This window comes from Nematolebias whitei, chromosome 4 (assembly GCF_014905685.2).
Source record: "Nematolebias whitei isolate Nwh7 chromosome 4, NemWhi1, whole genome shotgun sequence".
NCBI classification, from domain to species: domain Eukaryota; kingdom Metazoa; phylum Chordata; class Actinopteri; order Cyprinodontiformes; family Rivulidae; genus Nematolebias; species Nematolebias whitei.
This window is the reverse complement of record NC_056501.1, coordinates 50,425,006-50,444,529: the sequence shown is the minus strand read 5'-3', so window position 1 is coordinate 50,444,529 and position 19,524 is coordinate 50,425,006.

Here is a 19,524-nt window from a genome sequence, read left to right as displayed (position 1 = left end):
GGTGTCAGAGGACATGGTGTCAGAGGACGCATTGTCAGAGGACATGGGGTCAGAGGACATGGTGTCAGAGGACATGGTGTCAGAGGACGCATTGTCAGAGGACATGGTGTCAGAGGACAAGGTCTCAGAGGACAAGGTGTCAGAGGACATGGGTCAGAGGACAAGGTGTCAGAGGACATGGCTCAGAGGACAAGGTCTCAGAGGACAAGGTGTCAGAGGACAAGGTGTCAGAGGACATGGTGTCAGAGGACAAGGTGTCAGAGGACAAGGTGTCAGAAGACATGGGTCAGAGGACAAGGTGTCAGAGGACAAGGTGTCAGAGGACAAGGTCTCAGAGGACAAGGTGTCAGAAGACAAGGTGTCAGAGGACAAGGTGTCAGAGGACAAGGTGTCAGAGGACATGGTGTCAGAGGACAAGGTCTCAGAGGACAAGGTCTCAGAGGACAAGGTGTCAGAGGACATGGTGTACAACAGAGTAGAGGGCACGGAGATACAGGAAGGACAGAAGACTAATGGAAACCCTGCAGAAAGCTGGAAGGGGGAGAGATGAGGCGGTGGAGGGGGTTGTAACACGGTGCCAGATCATGTGGAGGCCAACATTCATCCAGGCAGACTTTGAAGCTGCATTCAAAGGCAAATGAAGTCAAGCAGTGCCAGGGCTGTGAGACACATCACACACCGCTCGCCAAAACTCAGCCACGGCTGCAAGAGACCTGACACCCCCATCAAACACTCGCCTCGCGGACAAATACGCATCTTCAGACTCCAAGGAATCCTACGGCTGAGAAAAGTGATACTTGAGTGAAAGAGTACTCCAATAATGGACTTATTTCCAGCACACAGATGGACACACTGAGACAGGACACACAAACACCCCCACAGCTCTCGCTGCTCTGCGGGTCTGTGCTTCAAGAATCTGGATAAAAAAGGCCTGCAGCTCATCCAGAAGATGAGCGAGGTCACGACTAAAGCAGCTTGAGTTCCTCTCTCCAAATTAATCTTCCAAGCTCTAATAATCCAATATGCATCTTTGTAGAGATCCAAGGGTTTCAAATGAACACACACCCACTCCTTCACTCTGAGTCTGAAGCACATCACACCCGTGCATCGGTTTAACTCTGCAAAACAAACATGATGGAGGAATGTTAAACTACCATTCAATAAGGAGCCTAAAAAGATATTTATTCCCATTTGAAGTTGTGAAACAGAAGCGCAGTGGACTGAAGTAAACTGACTTAAGAAGAGCTGAAGGGGATAGAGAGTGTTAATGAAGTTCTTGAAACAGATGGGTGCACAGTGTGACAGAAGACAAAATACATGGAAGCAAACACAAAGAGTGAAATGGTGAGGCTGCAGGAGAGGAGGCTGCTGCCTGGATGGTAAATCTCTTCAGCAACATAACTTTCAGTGTAGCGTTGCTGTAATCACTGGACATTTTACCCCTTTCATCTGACCCATGCTTTTTCTATCAGTTTTTTGCTATGATCACCTTCACAAAGGTTAAAACACAATTCATGTTGTTCCACTTTCTTGCAGTTTTTGAATGGGAGTTTGTGAGAAAAATCAGAAAAGAACAAGCAGTGTGCCGATGTCCCCTGTCGCTGAGGGACTGGAATAGTGAATGTTAACAGTTTCTGAGATGAGTGTTTTTTTGGACTGGAATTGAACAGGGAATGCAAGGAGACCTTAATGTTTTTGGTTCAAGATATTCAAGTGTGTAGGAGTTGCACTGTATAGAAGAACAGAGGTATGTTTGCTATTGCTTATCTCAGTGAAGGCAGAATGATGGATACTGGTGAGTGGAGGGAGTCATTTTATCCACCACTAGGCACAATAGTGACGCAAAGGGGTGGCCAATGGTGGCCTTGGCCACCATAGATTATTCAGCAGTCACCCCAATCCTTTTAGTAAACTATACATTTAGGCAATATATTCTTCTTCTTTTGACTTTTCGCTCTTCAGGGGTTGCCACAGGTAGTCATCCTCCTCCATCTCACTCTGTGTTGGGGTAATTTATGTAAAGGTCATGGATGTTTTCACTTACTAATGTTAAATTAATGTAGAACCGTGTGTGAAGTGAAGAGAGTATTTTTGTCTTCTCAGAGAGGAGCCTGATAACTGATAACTTCTGATGCCTTCAACAACTGTGAGCTGTGAAGCAGAGGTTGAGTTGACCTTGCTTCTGCCAGATAACGGGTTTTAAGCTTTTCCAAACTCTGTCTGTGGGCAGACCTTGGACCAGAGCCTCGTATAACACCGTGGTAAGCCTGTTTTCAATGCTGTACCCTTTGCAAGAAGTACACTTAGGTTGAAAAGATCTTCTCACATTCTATGTGTGTGGTTTATTTAATTAATGAGATGATGAAAGAATAATTAAATTATCTAACACTCTGCATCCTCTGTCCCCAGTCCAACTACCTCCATGTCCTCTAACTGCATCCATATACCTCCTCTTTGTCTATTTCCTGGCAGCTGATTTTCTAACATCCTTCTACCAATATGCACACTGTCCCTCCTCTGGACATGTCCAAACCACTGTCCCTCCTCTGGACATGTCCAAACCACTGTCCCTCCTCTGGACATGTCCAAACCACTGTCCCTCCTCTGGACATGTCCAAACAAACCATCTCAGTCTGGTCTCTCTAACTTTATCTCCCAGTTGTTCAACGTGTGCTGTACCTCTGATGATCTCATTCCTGATCTTCTCCATCCTTGTCGCTCCTAAGGAGAACCTCAACATCTTCATTTCTGACACTTCCAGTTCTGTCTCCTGTCTTTTTGTCAATGCCACAGACCATACAACATAGCTGGTCTCATAACTGTCTTGTAAACTGTTCCTTTGACCTTTGTTGACACCCGTGTGTTGAAAAAGTTACTGAAACTTTTCTCCATCCACTCCATCCTGCCTGGACTCTTTTTCATCTCTTGACCACACTTCCCATTTTCCTGGACAGTGGACCCCAAGTCCTTGAAGTCCTGCACCTTTTTGTGACCTCTGCTCCTTGTAGCCTCACTGTTCCACATCCTCCCTCTCATTCACACATGTACTCTGTCTTACTACGACTGACTTTCATTCCTCTTCTTTCAAGTGCATACCTCCACCTCTCCAAGTTCTCTTCCGCCTGTTCCCTGTTCTCACCACAAATCACAATATCATCTGCAAACATCTTAGCCCACAGGGATTCCTGCATGACCTCAACTGATAGTCGGTCCATCACCAGAGCAAACAAAAAGGGGTTCAGAGCTGATCCTTGATGCACTCCCACCTCCACCTTGAAGCTATTTGTCATTCCTACAGCACATCTCACCACTGTCCTGCTGTCCTCATACATGTCCTGCTGCCCTCATGCATGTCATGTACCAGTCTAACATACTTCTCAGTGGCCATCTTGGATTTTGATGTGGCAACCCAATGTTTGATTGTAACCTTTCTTATGCCTAAAAGCAGCTACACACTGAAGTGGAAGTCAGCACATTCTTAATTTTTGACCCAATTATTTGAAGAAATTCTTTCAAGCAATATAAAAACTAGAAACCTTAGTTTCCTCAAATGAATGGTGACCAGTTTACAAATATACATTACATGGTGGTGTTCACCTTGGATTTTGACTTGGCAAGGCAATTGTTGAAAGAACCTTTCTTACAATTAAATGTAGCCACACACAAAAGTTGAAATCTGTACCTCACTTATTTTTCAATTTATGCTCAAAACATGCACAAACAGATGGTCGGACAGACTGAGAGTCGGACAAATGGAGGGTATTTTCAATTCCCACTCTTTGCTCCATCATGAGGGACAGTAAAAACTAGGATGGGAACAAATTAACAACTTCAACTTAATAAAGGCCACTGCCAATGTAATTCATATCTAGTGAAATGTACTTTTTATATTGCTTGATGTATACGTCAACGTGCTCTAAGATGACTTGTTCCCATCTTGATGGACAGGGAATGATCGTGTGTGTGCTCCTGTGTAACTGTTTGTAATTGAGTGGCTGAAGGCCGGAGGGTTGGTGGACATCAACCAGTTTCATTACAGAGCTGCAGAAAGGCTTTCCTGTTCACTTCAGATCATCTCCCCGTTCAAGTGTGACTCAAAACACTGAATCAGTATGACTTGTGTTTTATAGAGCAGAGATTATTTACATGGAAAAAAAGACTTAACATTAAAACGTGTTTCCTGCAGTTAAACTGTAGGAGTGAAGGTAAAGATGGAAGGCCTCGGGGAAAAATAACACGCTGAAAGACTTTGATTTAGAACATCAAAATACAAGGTTTCATACCAGCAGAAAGTCAAAATAATGGTGGAGGAAGAGAGCGCTCAGCTTCATGATGAAAGGAACCTGAGCAGGTCTTAAAATGCTTGAATGGAAGAAAATGTTGGACTTATCAGTGCAGCAACACCAGCTCAAAGCTAATCTCTATAGACACTATTAAGATTTTTTTTTTATTTATTAATACATTTGTCTCTGTTCACACATTTTACCAAAAACAAAAAAAAAATATGTAGCTTCTTTTTTTGTGATTGGTTTAGAATTTATTTGTTATTTGTCATTTTGACACATGATCAAAGTTTAATAGTAGAAGGATCAGAACAAAATCATAATTATAGAAACGTTGGTTACGCACTGTAACCCCAGATTCTATGAGTATAGGCGCAGCCCTTTAAGGCTATCGCTAGTGGATTTATCCCTTCGTGCGCAGCGCAGCACTGAAAACTTTAATCCGCGCCCACCGGCTGTGTGGGCCTCACCCCCGGTCCGTATAAATTACAGTGAGACCGAACAATCGGCTCCCAAATAGCTTTTTTCTTCAGCCATTTAGGAACCAGTGAGGCCCAGAGCTTAAAGTGCTGCGCCTATACTCATAGAATCTGGCGTCACAGTACGTAACCAGTGTTCTATTTCGCCCTTTAAGGCTATCGCTAGTGGGTTAAAGGAAAAGCAGTATGTAGTCTATGCCTCACTGGGTCCATCCAGACACAAACATGAAGCACCTGCTCGCACAAAAAACATTTCATCACTCAGCCTTCTGTGTGCGTAATTACGTGCTCCATGCGCAACAGCGCACCAGAGAAATGAATGATCTCTGGTGAGGGAAGGACTGAGATAACAGACCTGCTGCTGTGAATAGGAACAATGGAAGTTACAAGTTGTAATAGCGTAACGATGAGCAAAGCAGGCCAACAACTTCTCAGGATGAACAGATTAATAACAATAACAACAGCAGTCATGAACTTGTGACTGATAATAAATATCTCACACTGCAACTGCATGCAGGCTGGTGTGAGCTTAATCGAAGATCCATGAAACAAATAAAAATCATTCTGTCAGAACCCTGAGAACAGAATGGGTCATGGAGAAAGTAAATGGTAAATGTACTGTACTTATATAGCGCCTTTCTAACTTATCAAGATACTCAAAGCTCTTTACAACAATCTGTGCCTCATTTACCCATTCATACAGCTCTATACTAGATCTCTACAAAGCTAATTGACCAAAATCATTCTAATGAGATTAATCAGAGCTTTTTCACATTCATACACTGATGGGACACACATCAGAGGCAATAAGGGGTTCAGTGTCTTGCCCAGGGACACTTTGGCATGTGACTGCTGTTGGATTCGAACCCCCAACTCTCGCATTGGAGGATGACTGCTCTAACTACTCAGCCACAGCCGCCCAAAGTGGAAACATCACGTAGATAAAAACTAATAAATGAACGTGGGGATGACCAGGACGCCACCATGCAATGCACTGTCATCTCTCCATGCAGAGCCGTGGAGGATGAAATCCCTCTGGTGGAATGAACTCTGAGATTCTCTGGAGGATCCAGCCCAGATGAACTGTAAGCTTCAGAAATAGTCTCACACAACCAATGTGAGAGGCGCTGAATGGATAGAGGCCGTCCTGCAGAACTGTCCTTGTAATGCACGAACAGACGCTGAGAGGTGCGGTGCAGCTGTGCGCGCCACATAACACGAGAGCGCGCGCATGGGACAGAGGAGGTGAAATGTGGCTTCCTCCTCAGAATTATGAGGAGTAGGATAAAACCCATCCAAGGTCATCACTCTCGATCTGAATGAGCTTGTGATGCTTTTAGGAGTAAAAGCAGGCTTAGGACGTAGCACAGCTGAACTGTCATCAGCTTGAATTCTGAGACATGAGGGAGCAACAGAGAGAGCAGATAAATCACTCACTCTCTTTGCAGAAGTCAGAGCTAGCAGCTGGGCTGTTTTAAATGACAAAAAATTAAGTGAAACCTGATCTAAAGGTTCAAAAGGAGCTTTAACCGGTGCGCGCAGAACCATCTCTAAATCCCACTGTGGGACTAGCGGACGTGACACAGGTCTATGTCTCTGTACACCTTTCAGAAAACGCTTCATCAGTGTGGGGTTAAAGACTGTTCTGTCACCGAAAACCTCATGACAGGAGGAAATAGCTACAGCATAAGTTTTAATTGTGCCGAACACTAATTTTCTATCCATCGGCTGCTGCAGAAATGACAGCACGCAGCCTAACAGACATGAAATGGCCTCTGTGCCTTTCTCCGCACACCAGCACTGAAAAGCTGTCCACTTTGATGTGTATAACGCTGTGGTGGAAGCGGCTCGTGCGCCCTGAATCATATGCACCACATCCTGTGGGAGACCAAGCCTTTCTAAGCAGATCCATTCAGCAGCCAGACCGAGGTGCTGATCTATTTCTGGGTAGCTCCTGATTGTTTCTTCCGCCTGGAGGAGTGCATCCTCCCTCCACGGCAGTTTCCACGGTCGGCCCGACACCAGTTGCTACAGGTTCGGGAACCACGGGGCGCTTTTGCGCTCGGGAGCTACAAGAATGACTGACAGCTCTTCCTCCCGAACTCGGTCCAGAGTCTGTGGGATCAGCATGACTGGAGGGAAAGCATAAAGAAGCATTTTTGGCCACGGGCTGTGAGCAAAAGCATCCACCCTAACGGTAGATTGTCCCGTGGGCTCAGTGAGAACCATAGCTGACACTGGGCATTCTCCCGTGTGGCGAACAGATCCACTGAAGCTCGGCCGAACCTGCTCCAGATCTGAGAGATCAGCTCGGGACGTAGGCTCCAGTCCCCGTGGTGAGGACCGCCCCTCGACATGATGTCTGCTCTTCTGTTCAGGATGCCAGAAATGTAAACGGTAAATGGTAAATGGACTGTACTTATATAGCACCTTTCTATCTTATTCAAGATACTCAAAGCACTTTACACTACAATCTGTGCCTCATTTACCCATTCCTACAGCTCTATATTAGATCTCTACAAAGATAAGTGAACAAATCATTCTAAAGAGACTAATCAGAGCTTTAGATCACATTCATACACCGATGGGACACACATCAGAGGCTATGAGGGGTTCAGTGTCTTGCCCAGGGACACTTCAACATTTGACTGCTGGTGGATTGGAACCCCCAACTCTCGCATTGGCGAACGACTGCTTTAACCACTCAGCCACAGCCGCACTGCTCTGATGGAGAGCAGGTTTTTGTGTTCAGCACAGCAGCTGTCTCACGATGTGTAACAGCTGCGCTGAACGCACGCCTCCCTGACGGTTTATGTAGGCTGCTGCCACTCTGTTGTCTGTGTGGATCAGAACATGCTGATCCCGCAGCAGAGGAGCAAAATACTGAGTCACTTTCCAGATTGTTAGAAGTTCCAGCTCATTTATGTGGAGAGACATGTGATCTGGACTGTGCTCCCACCACCTGGGACGGACAAGTTCCTCCCCAACCTGACAGGGATGCATCCGTGAACACTGAGACGTGTGATGTAGGCCTGCTGATGGGGACTCCCTCTGACAGAATGAGGGAGTTTCCCCAGTGATTCAGATCAGCTCCCACGGAGAGGAGGACAGAGATCAGCCATCTTTTCTGGCACAAAGGATCTATGGGCAGGTGGGCGAACCATCTCTGAATGCATCTCATGTGAAGCAGGTCCAGTGGGACCATGACGTGAGCCGCTGACATCATCCCCAGAAGCCACATGACAGACAGAGCTGTCACTACGCTGCAGGGTTTGACACAGCAGAGCTGAGCTGACAGAGCGTCGGCTCTCGGCTGTGATAATCAGGCTTTCATTGTGGTTGAGTTTAGCTCCACTCCCAGATAAACAATCATCTGGGATGGGAGAACAGAACATTTTTCCCAGTTTATGAAAAAACCCAGGTTTAGCAGATATACCACTAAAGCTTTGGTCTACACGGCTGCTTCCTGTCTGGACCGAGCTAATAAAAGCAGATCGTCCAGATAAAAGAGGATTCTCATTCCCGCCATGCGTAATGGCTGCAGAGCCGTCTCCATGCATTTGGAGAACGTGTGTGGGGCGAGGGAGTAACCGAACGGCAGACGGTTGTACTGATACGGGATCCTCTGGAAGGAGAAATGCAGACATTTTCTGTGTTTTAGTATGATGGGAATGTAGAAATATGCATCTTTCAGATTTATGGAGGTGAACCAGTCGCTCTAGCGGATGTTCTCCAGCAGCTGTTTGATTGTCAGCATGTGGAATTGTCTCTACATGATCGATTTATTGAACATGGACAGATCGAGAATGGGTCTCATCCCTCGCATTTTTTCCAGAACCAGGAAATAGTGGGAGTAAAACCCCGTGTTTTCCTCTCCGTTGGGAACTCTGGAAATTACGTTTTTTATTAGGAGTTCCTGTACTTCTGACTGGAAAGACGAGCTCTGTTCTGTAGATGACAGAACCGTCTCTATCATCCCTCCAAATGATGGAAGGTGAGCTGCAAACTGCAGCGTATAACCCCTGCTGATCAGTCGGTCCATCCCCCTGTCCAGGGAACATACTCGCTGCCACTCTGAGTAACGCTCGGAGAGCGGGCACGCATTTTTGTGTTGTGTCATGATTCTCATGGACATCAGCCAAGCTAGACCCCTACCCCTGTCATCCGCTTCGGAGACTCTCCAGGGGCGACTTTGTGGGGGCTCAGACAGAAAAGGCTGTCTGTTTGCCTCTGTGCTGTGCTCAGGCTGTGGGCTCACGTCAGGACTGAGGTGAGCTGGCGTGCACTGAGAGGGGGCGTTGGCGCTTTTGTGAATGAGACGCCATTTCAGGGGGGGCTGCTGCTGCCATGGGAGAAAGCGTTTGCTCCCGCTGTGCGTTGAGTGTGCAGAAGTAGCAGAAAATAAGACATGCTCTGATTGAAAAAGAGGGATTTTTTTGGACTCGGTCTTCAGAGAAAAATCAGTTTTAGCTGACGTGACAACAGAGTGCTTTGTGAAACTTGTCGAACTGTGGTGCCTCCTAAAACGTTGTTCAAAGGTTACCAGCTCGTTCTGTGTGGGGAATTTGTGAGAGGAAGCCACTGTGAGATCAGCTGATCTGACAGTTAGGCTGGAATCTGTTGTGATTTTGCCCTTTGATAGATGTTTTTGTTTTATTTCAAAACATACATCATTAAAACCACACACATTCCCCCCAAGGAGTCATTTTCTCAGCTGCCTCCTCCATGGGCCCTGTGGCTGGCTGGTCCTGAGCAGCGCTTGCCATCGGCCTTTGGGGAAGCGTTGGTCGCTGGCTGGTGCGCCGGGAAAAACTGTTCCCTGGTGGGGGGGTGGGGGCGGCAGAGGAGCGGGGTGGGGAGCTGCTGCCACAGCTGTAGGGTGCCTCTGCTGCTATCGCTGGCCACAGCTGTCCCTCCAGCGGCTGGAGGGGCGGGAGGAGCGGGGGTCGAGCTGTGGCGTCACCAGGTGGCATACCATCTCTGAGACCTCCTCTGTCCTCTGCGACTTTTCGAGGATGGTTTTGAAGTTGGTCCCGAACAGCACATCTGGGGTGATGGGGCCTTCCAGCAGATCCCTCTGTAGCTTCTCGGGCATGGATGACGAGATGTGGAGACAGGTGGTCCTCTGGACCATGGTCAACCAGGCGGCAACGAGGGATAAACAAACCGCAGAGGTGGCGCACAGGTTGAGTATGGCATCAGCGGCTTTGTAGAGGGAGCTCTTTGTCTCCTCCGGCAGGTCCGCCCCCTCCAGCCTCTTTGAGATGCTGAAAGCCAGCAGGGCAATGTTGTTGTGTGCCGCGGCCAACTGGAAGGAACACTGATGGCTCGGTTGGTAAACTTTGTGATCAACTGATCGTGCTTCCCTGGAGGGACAGGTCGCCGGTCCATCCTGGAAGACTTTGCCCCGAATGCTTCCGCAAGGCTTGGCTCCAGAGGGGGGAACCGAGGGAAAACCCTGCTCGGTAAACCCCTCCACTCTGGTGATGTAGGTGAAGGTAGAGACGGGCGCCTTCAGCTTGCCGGGCCCAGCTGCAGCCTTGTTCCAGTGTGATGTCACAGCTGGAAAGCAGAGCCAGATGGGGTCAGGGCGGCGAGCTGGGGCAGAGCCAAACCTTCCCGCCAGATCATCCGATCGGGGCAGGACGGAGAGTCCCTTTGCGTTGGCAGCCTCCTGGATTATGCCGGGTAGTTCCAGGAGGAGAGTGCCGACAGCGGGGAGTGGAGTAGTCGCTGACATAGGAAGACCCAAGGTGGCTGAGCATCCGCTCAGCCGTCCTTCTTCCGTCATCACGCTCTCCAGGTGGGAAGAAGCAGCAGGGCTGCTGCTAGCATCGCATTTGCTGAAGGAATCATCCGATTCACTGTGCGGCTCAGCTTCGAAAAAGGCGATGGCATCATTCAGCGAGTAGTGTCCCGCCACAGGGAAAGCCTCCTTGGCATTAGCCTTGAAAACGGCTGCTCATCTCTGCTTCTCTTTAGAAGAGAGTAGCTTACAAGCACGGCAGGAGGTGGCGAGGTCGGCGTGGCGGGGACCCAGGCATCCTTCAAAGATGTCGTGCCAGTCATAACTCATAATGTAGCCAGTCTGGCAGGACGGGCACAGGCAGATGGTGCTGGTGTTGGACATATTCTTTTCTTCACTCTTTAGACAGTGCTTGCTGGCTGAAGAAAAAATGGGAGCCGATTGTCCGGTCTCACCGTAATTTATATGAACCGGGGGTGGGGCCCACACAGCCGGTGGGAGCAGACTAAAGTTTTCAGTGCTGCGCTGCACGCAAAGGGATAAACCCACTAGCGATAGCCTTAAAGGACTAAGCCTGAACGAAATAGAACTGCATTTCCTGTGAAAATACAGCAAGAATGCTTGATGCAGAACAATTTTGCTGAATCCTGCTGAAGAAGCTGACACCAAGCTGAAAAGGTTTCATCGCTAACTGTTGAGTTGAATTCAAACAGCTGACATATGCTGAAAGCAGTAACAAAAAAACAGCAGAAATGTGTTTAAAATAGGCTAAATAGAACAGAAATGAGCAGAATAAGCTGAAATAGGCAGTGAGGCTAAATATATTACAAAAAAATATGAAATGAGATGTTAGCTAAAAAAGGGGGTAGCTGAAAATGCTTAAAATATCATAAAGAGGCTGAAAAGAGCATAAAAAGTTGAAATTATTAGAAAAAAACACAGAAGTCAGAAATTAGTTTGAAAATATCAGAAAAAGGCACAAATTAGCAAAAAAGAAGCTAAAAAGTAGGTGACAAAGCAGAGAAAACCGAATTTAGCCGAAAGAAGCTGAAAGAAGAAGTAAAAGGTTGTAAACAGCACAAAGGGTTTGAAAGAGGTGGAGATCTCCATTCATTTTCAACGAGGAAAACATGACTGAAAAGCTAAATATTTCAAAAAGTAAAAATTTCACAAATACCACAACTCACAGCAAGAATGTCCTGAATGAGCTGAACGTTATATGATAATTGAATTGTTGAAATAACAAACTGAGGAATGTGTTACGTGCCAAAAAAACATATGGAAGAAATTTCAAAATGCTTTCAAAGCTTTCACACAATTATAATCAAAAATTGATCACAATCATTATTATAACTATTATTTCAGCATTAGTAGCAAATTTAGCTGTGTTTTGTATAAATGCAGTTCAGAAGATGCAATAGCTCAGCGGTCAGGGCTGCGGTCTCATAACCCTGAGGCTGAAGGCTTGAGCACAGGTTGTGTAAGGAATGTTACAATAACTACATTTTTCATGTAACGTTTGCTTGATGTGGAGACGCCTGGATCAGCTGAAAGAAAAGCAACACAAAAGCAGTATAGATCTATAATACATGTTGAATTTCTTGTTTTCTGACTGTAAAGCTGGTCTTTTGCGCACCAGTAGAATATCAAACCGTCTCATGCCCAGATGTATCAGGGCATGAGTTGGCTCAGGAGATCGGTTACGTCAAGCAGATGGGGAAAAATGCTGGAAAAAGCTGAAACTGCCTGAGGTTCAGGAAAAATGAAAACTGGAACGTCAACGCCAGCATTTGACAGACTGGCTGAGTGACAAAACCTAGAAAATTACGAGAGTAATGATAAAAATCAGGGAAGCTCCAGAGTTAGTGAAAGAATATCAGGTAGATTTAACCAAAATGTTGGGAACTGCAACGACTCAAAACGCAGGAAACAGGAAACAGCTCTGACTTCAGAGGCTGACGGAGGGCGTCAGTGAACGAGGGTTTAAGTGAAAAGAGGAAAAATCCAGAGTCGCAGGGAAAAACCTCAAAGGTGAACGAGACAGCTTTTGGAAAGGCTCATTTAAGATTCGTAAAAACATTTGCTGCTAATTCCTCGCTTACAAAAACAAGTTTAGTAACGCACACAGAGTCAGGCAGACGTTTCTCCACCATGTTTTTAGACAAACATCTCAGCTCTTCAGCCTTCGACTTCTTCTATTTTACCTTTTAGAAACTAAAAGACTAAAGATATGTTTCCTTACGTGTAGGGATGGTGATGAAAGAACTGAGTTATCAGTGAAATACCACTGTAGAAACTGTTTCGTGAAAAAATAAAAAACTCAGAGAGAACATGTCTCAAAGAGCTCAAACTGTACGAGAAGGTTTTCACTACAAACAGAAGAGCAGTGATGTGGTGTTCAGGGACACTACAGCCCAGAAAACATCAAATAAAAACAGCTTGAATCAAAATACTCATGAAATGATAGATTCATCTTTAGTGTCTATAAAAAAATGTGTGCACAAGGAGAACATTCAAACTACACAAAAACACTGGGAGATAAACCTATGACCTTCTAATTAACTAGAATCAATTATTTTAAGGGACCAGCTGTAACCACCTCTCCCCGTGTCATCACAAAACAGATTTAATGAGGAGCACTGTTCAGATTTGTCTGCTGGGAACATCATGGAGACCAAACACGGAGTGAATACTTCATGTCGTCTGAACCTTACCTGTGAGAGGTGCTAGCACCTTTTTCAAACATCAGACTCTAGCAACCCAAGAGCTGGAGCTGGAGTTGGACTTCTCAAATGTGAAACTAAAGGGACTGATACAAAATCTGGCAACCAAATTGTTACAAGACCCATACCTTGAACGTTTTGTCCCCCGTCGCAGAGCAAATAGAGGGAAATGGAAATACCCTCCATCAGTCCATCCATGCATCTTGCGAGCATGATAACTTGAAAAATAAGCGAGGTACCAACGTCTATCGTGGTATGTGGCAGAAAGGTCCCCATTGAAAAGTGGGTTGACGTGTCAGAATCCAAGAAGGCTGACACCTAATATGTATGGATGTACATTTTGTGAGTTGGATCATTTGAAAAATTAGCAACGTACCAACTTGTAGTTTTGTGTGACTTCATAGGTGTAAAAAAGATCATTATCGAAAATTGGGATGTCATGTTAAAGAATCCAAGTTGGCCAATGTCCACCTCCATCATATATATACTGTATATACTGTAATGTGTGGGGGTGGGGGGTGTAAATTGGCAACCCCATATCATTTTAGAAAACTATACCATGTACTTTTAATATTGCTTAAATGTACAGTTTCCTCAAATGATTGGGTCAAAATAAGCAACTGTTTTTCTACAATTCTAGTTTTTTTGTCATCTAGGCATGAGAAAGTTTACTTTCTAAATTAGGGTTGTCATTTGTAAAGCCCAAATGGCTGCAACATATACACAGTATATACTGTATGTCCCAACCACCCTATAATATAAGGAACCTGTCACGTTTCTGTGCCCAGCTCCCGTGTTTTCATGTTTCTGTTTATTCTTTCATATTTTGATTAGTCATGCTCTGCTCCTGCCACCTTCTCACCACTCACACTCACTCTCTCCCTGCAGTCAGGCTCATGCATGACACCTGCTCAGTCCCCTATTTAAGCTCCTTGTTCACAGTAGTGATGAGCAAATGAAGCTTTTATGAAGCATTGAACCAGTTGGGACAATTGTTTCAAAAATAGGTTCATTTGTTGAAGCTTCAGTTACAGTGACCTCTTGTGGCATTTTGCAACACTGCTGCCAAATTAGGTGTTATGCTTTTAGTGGCACACACCAAGAACTTCAGTGACTAGTGTTAAAGAAACTACTTTACTGTGGTAAAAACAGATTTTTAAAATTCATCAACTTTCTATGTTGTCTGGTTTGAAAAATTATTTATGCTTACATGCTTTTGAATAAAGATTGATAAATGTGCATTGAAGAGATTTAATAAAAATGTTTCCATGGTATTGTGCTTGTGTAACTGTGGCAGAGTCCGAGTCTTTATTATTCTTAAAAATATCAATGAAATGACGTCTCCCTCCAGCATCTCCATGTTTGGAGCTAAAGTGTCTGATCGTAGAGGAGGTGTCATGATGCTTCAGTTGAACACACCAAACATCTGCAGAACATTACTTTACCTCCTGGTAGATTTTTTTTGGTCCTCTACTTTTGGAGAAATTAAGTGGAAACAAGTTTAGTTGAATGGAGCAAAATGTTGCATAACAAATAAAGTTAAAGAGGTTTCATATAAAATCAATCATAATGTATACCCTGTTAAAGAAAACACTGGAAAGATTTAAACTTGATATGGACTACTCTTGTACAGTTTGAACTACACATGGAAACAATTTCTCATTTATTCTATCAGTGTAATCACACAAAGACATTCTGGACAGATGTGCAACAACTCATATGACAGAAAACTGTACAAATAATTCAACTTACAGAGAAAGACATTATAATATGCTTCGACAATAAGGATATGGACAAAGACTTGATCTACTTCACCCAACTTCTACTTCTCCTGGGAAAATTCCACATTCACAAGAAAAAGTGGTCAAACTCCAAGTCAAGCATGACCCACTTCAGCAGAACTTTACTGAAACAGCACCGCTGTTAAAGGACTGGAAAACAAAAAGGCAATGAAAACCAACTCAGTTGTAGAAAAACTTAATGTGAATTTATCTGTATAACATGTAAATATATTGTGTTGTATCTTTAGAATTTTTTTTACCCTTTGTACCATTTTATAACCAAATTGTTCTTTCTATACTTTTGAACCTGCTAATGGCAGACAGTTTGTAAAATTGATGAAGTTTTGTAATAAAAACAAAAGAAAAAAGAAAAAAGTTGAACACACCAAACATCCACCAGTGGCGTTTTACCAATAAATCATTCTAACTATTCCTGGTGTTGTTGTGCATGAATCCAATACTCAAACCCTGTCAGAAACTCTGCTTTTTAGTTTTTGTATTGCTTATAAGTATAGATTCTTCAATGATTGGGGTGGCTTAATCTATGGCGGCCAAGGTCACCACTGGTCACCCCCTGACTCCACCATTGCACCTGGTGGAAGATAAAATTACTCCCTCCGCTTAACAGGATCTATCACTCTGTGCTGCCTTGGACAAGAATAAATAAATATATACATTTTAATTCAACTTCTATTTATACAGGTTAGTCTCATTGAGCCTCGGGGACTCATTTACAAGAGACCTGATTTTAACAAAGACTGACAACAGTAGACATCAATGACAACAGTGGGCAATCATAAAAAAGCATACAAATTTTTAAATATATTGAAGAAAATTATATTAAACAAAACAAAAATTGTGACATTAAAAAGCGATATAAAAAAAACTAACAAGAACATGTCTGCGTTGGTTTTTCCCATGAACTTGGCAGATGTTTGAAGCCACTTAGAGGTCAAGAGCTTCAGGTTTTATTTCAAGATATTCCAGGAAACGGGAGTGGAGTAGAAGGCCCTTTTGCAAGTTCAGTCCACACCGAAGGAACACTACATGTAATGTTCTGAGAGAGCGCCCAGTAGCTACACTCACACAGTGACGTGTAGGAGATGTATGAAAGCAAAATAAACAGATAAATGGATGGAGAGATGGATAAGCCTTCCCATTGCACCAAAACATTAAGGTTTACTTGTGTTACATTGTCAACTGCAGTCCAGAAAATCACTTCTCAAATTTTACAAACATTCACTATTTATCCTGTACAGTAAAGCTGAAAACAACGTAAAGGTTTATAAACTGCTTTTGGGGCGTCTGTGGCTGAGTGGTGAGAGCAGTCGTCCTCCAATGCAAGAGTCGGTGGTTCGAATTCCACAAGCAGTCACATGCTGAAGTGTCCCTGGGCAAGACACTGAACTCCTCAATGTCGCCGATGTGTGTCCCATCTATGTATAAATGTGATCTAAAGCTCTGATTAGTCTCTTTAGAATGATTCCTTCAATAGCTTTGTAGAGATCTAGTATAGAGCTGTATGAATGGATAAATGAGGACACAGATTGTTGTGTAGAGCTTTGAGTGTCTTCATAAGATGGAAAGGTGCTGTATAAGCACAGGCCATTTACCATTTTAAAAAAAGTTTGAGATTCAAGTTGTTTTAAGTATCCTGATGCATGCTCAATAATCCAGGCAGAAAAATCTAAAGTTAAATGTGGTCCTCTGGACATTCAAAAAAAAAATGTTTTAAATAAAAATTTGTTGCAACGTTTCGTCTTCCATCCGAAAGACTTCCTCAGTCTGAGGCACTGTATTCAGATCAGTCTTATAAATAGCACCCTCTCGCAGTGGATCAACCAGTTTGCTGCTGACAACCAAAACCAGCTGCTCACATGGTCAAGAAGGACCATCAGCCTAACAATGGATCATTAGCACCTGATGGCTGTTTACTGTTCACAGAGGGCTGAGTGATACTAGCAATCACAGCATTGTAAGAGGGGGACAGTTGAACATGGAGGCCTCAGGTGGCCCTCTTCCTGCATCTGGAGGTGTAAATATCTGTGATGGTGGGGAGACTGACTCCCAACATCTTCTGTGCAGCCTTCACCACTCTCTGCAAAGCTTTTCTTTCTGCAGCTGTGCAGCCTCCATGCCACACGTTGATGCTGGAGCACAGGATACTCTCCACTGCACACCTGTAGAAAGAGGTGAGGACTGAGCTTCCAGACCAGCTCGTCTCAGCCGCCTGAGGAAGTAGAGTCTCTGATGAACTTTCTTCATCAGGCTGGTGGTGTTGTTGCTCCAGCTGAGGTTGTCATTCATGTGTACACCCAAGTACTTGTAGCTGGAGACCACTTCCACCGCAGATCCTCTTATGTTCAGGGGGGTGTAGGTGTTTTTGTTCCTTCTGAAGTCCACAGTCATCTCCCTTGTCTTCTTCACATTGATGTGAAGGTTATTCTCTTTGCACCAGCTCTCCAGGTGTTCCACCTCCTGCCTGTAGCTGGATTCATCATTGTTTGTGATGCATCCCACCACCTCTGTATCATCTGCAAACTTTACAATGTGACAGTCTGGATGAGTAGCTGCACAATCATACATGAGCAGAGTAAACAGGAGAGGGCTCAACACACATCCTTGAAGAGAGCCAATACTGAGGGTTATGGTGGAGGAGGAGAAGTTGTGGATCCTCACTGACTGTGGTCTGTTTGTTAAGAAGTCTAGTACCCAGTGGCAAATGGAGGGGCTTAGTCCTAGTGTGAGTAGTTTGTCCATCAGAATTTGGGGGATCATGATGTTGAAGGCAGATGTGAAGTCCACAAAGAGTAAGAGTTTTTCTGCTCTAGGTGGTTGAGCGCAGTGTGGACCGCAGAGGAGATGGCATCCTCTGTTGATCGGTTCTCCTGGTATGCGTACTGATGAGGGTCCTCATTGATGTTGATGGTTGTTTTGATGTGAGTCATGACCAGTTTTTCGAAGCATTTAGCGACTATCAGGGTGAGGGCCACTGGCCGGTAGTCATTCAGACCAGTCACTGTAGAGCTTTTTGGGACTGGGATGATGGTGGCAGTCTTCAGGCAGATGGGAACTGTCTTCAGGGTAAGTGAGGTGTTAAAGATGTCGGCCAGCACCTAGCAGAGCTGATCAGCACATTATTTCAACACTTTCCCGGGGATGTTGTCTGGGCCAGTTGCCTTGTGAGGATTGATCCTCCTGAAAGTACTCCTTACTTCTGCTGAGGTCACGCTGAGATGCTCTTCATCCGGTGGTGAGGTGAGTCTGGTGCTGGGTGGTCTGTTTGGGTCTTCAAAGTGTGCATTGAACTTGTTGAGGGCATCAGGCAGATATGGGTCTTTGGGGCATTGTTCGCTCCTACCTTTATAATCTTTTATGCACTTAATGCCCCTCCACATGCTCCGTGGGTCTTGTGAGGTGAACTGACCCTCAATCCTCTGTGCATATGTGGCCTTGGCCCTCTTAAAACCAGCAACCAGCTCTTTCCTTTCTTTCTATGTGGAGTTTGAATGTTCTTCTCGTGCTTGCATGGGTTTTCTCCGGGTACTCTGGTTTCTTCCCAGAGACCAAAAACATGCATGTTAGGCTACCTTCAGGCCTCACTTGCAAAAGAGATCTGAGATCTGTTCACCACTTGCTGTTGCCGAGGGCGGATACTTTTCCCCTCCTCTCCCTCTTCGCTTTGCTGCTCTGTCCTGTCTGTGAAACTGCTTCTGAGCCTCTCTGTACATATCTTCTGAACCATAATTTTGTGGATCTGGTCAATTGGTCTCTCAACGCAATGGAATTTTTTTTTGAGACAAGCTTCAGGCTAGCTGAACTGCCCAGGTAACACGTATGCAGCTGGATATGTCTCTGGAGGAAGTGGAATGTGATGTGTCTATCTCCACTGTCGATCGAGGACTCCAAAATTGCATTTAATTAGATTTATGATAACAGGGTTCCTGTTTTTGGAATTGTCTGGTTCCTGGTTTATCAACATACAAAGAAGACAGCCGCAGCTAAGCTGGCCTGGTCAGGCTGCCGCCTATGTGAAAGTTTGCTTTGTGTCTTGTGAACCCAGATTCTATTGCTTAGCAGACTGGATCGCAAATTGGATGTAATTTGTGAGGATCGCAGGTCATGTGCTAGGACTTGCTGGCAAGATGGATCAAATCTTGGGGAATATTCTCAGGCATGGATCAGAGGTGTGTCCACTTAATTTGGACCTTTTGGAATCTACGTGAGACCAGCAAAGACTCAAGGCAGATAAAATTCAGTAAAGTTCTGCCTGTCTGCAAAACGAACGTTGCTTATCTGAATTTGGCTCTCTCAGCTAGCCTTGCAGGCCACCTTATCTCAATTCGCCTGGAGGCTCTGTAATCTGATGCTCTGCCCCCTCCATCCCTTCGAAGAAGTCCATTGATCAACCTGAGGGAACCAGCTGAATAAACATTCTGTCATCATTTCACAACTCTTGGATTCTCACTGGCATTGTCCTTGGCCATTCTCCGACACCCCTTGAGAATGTTT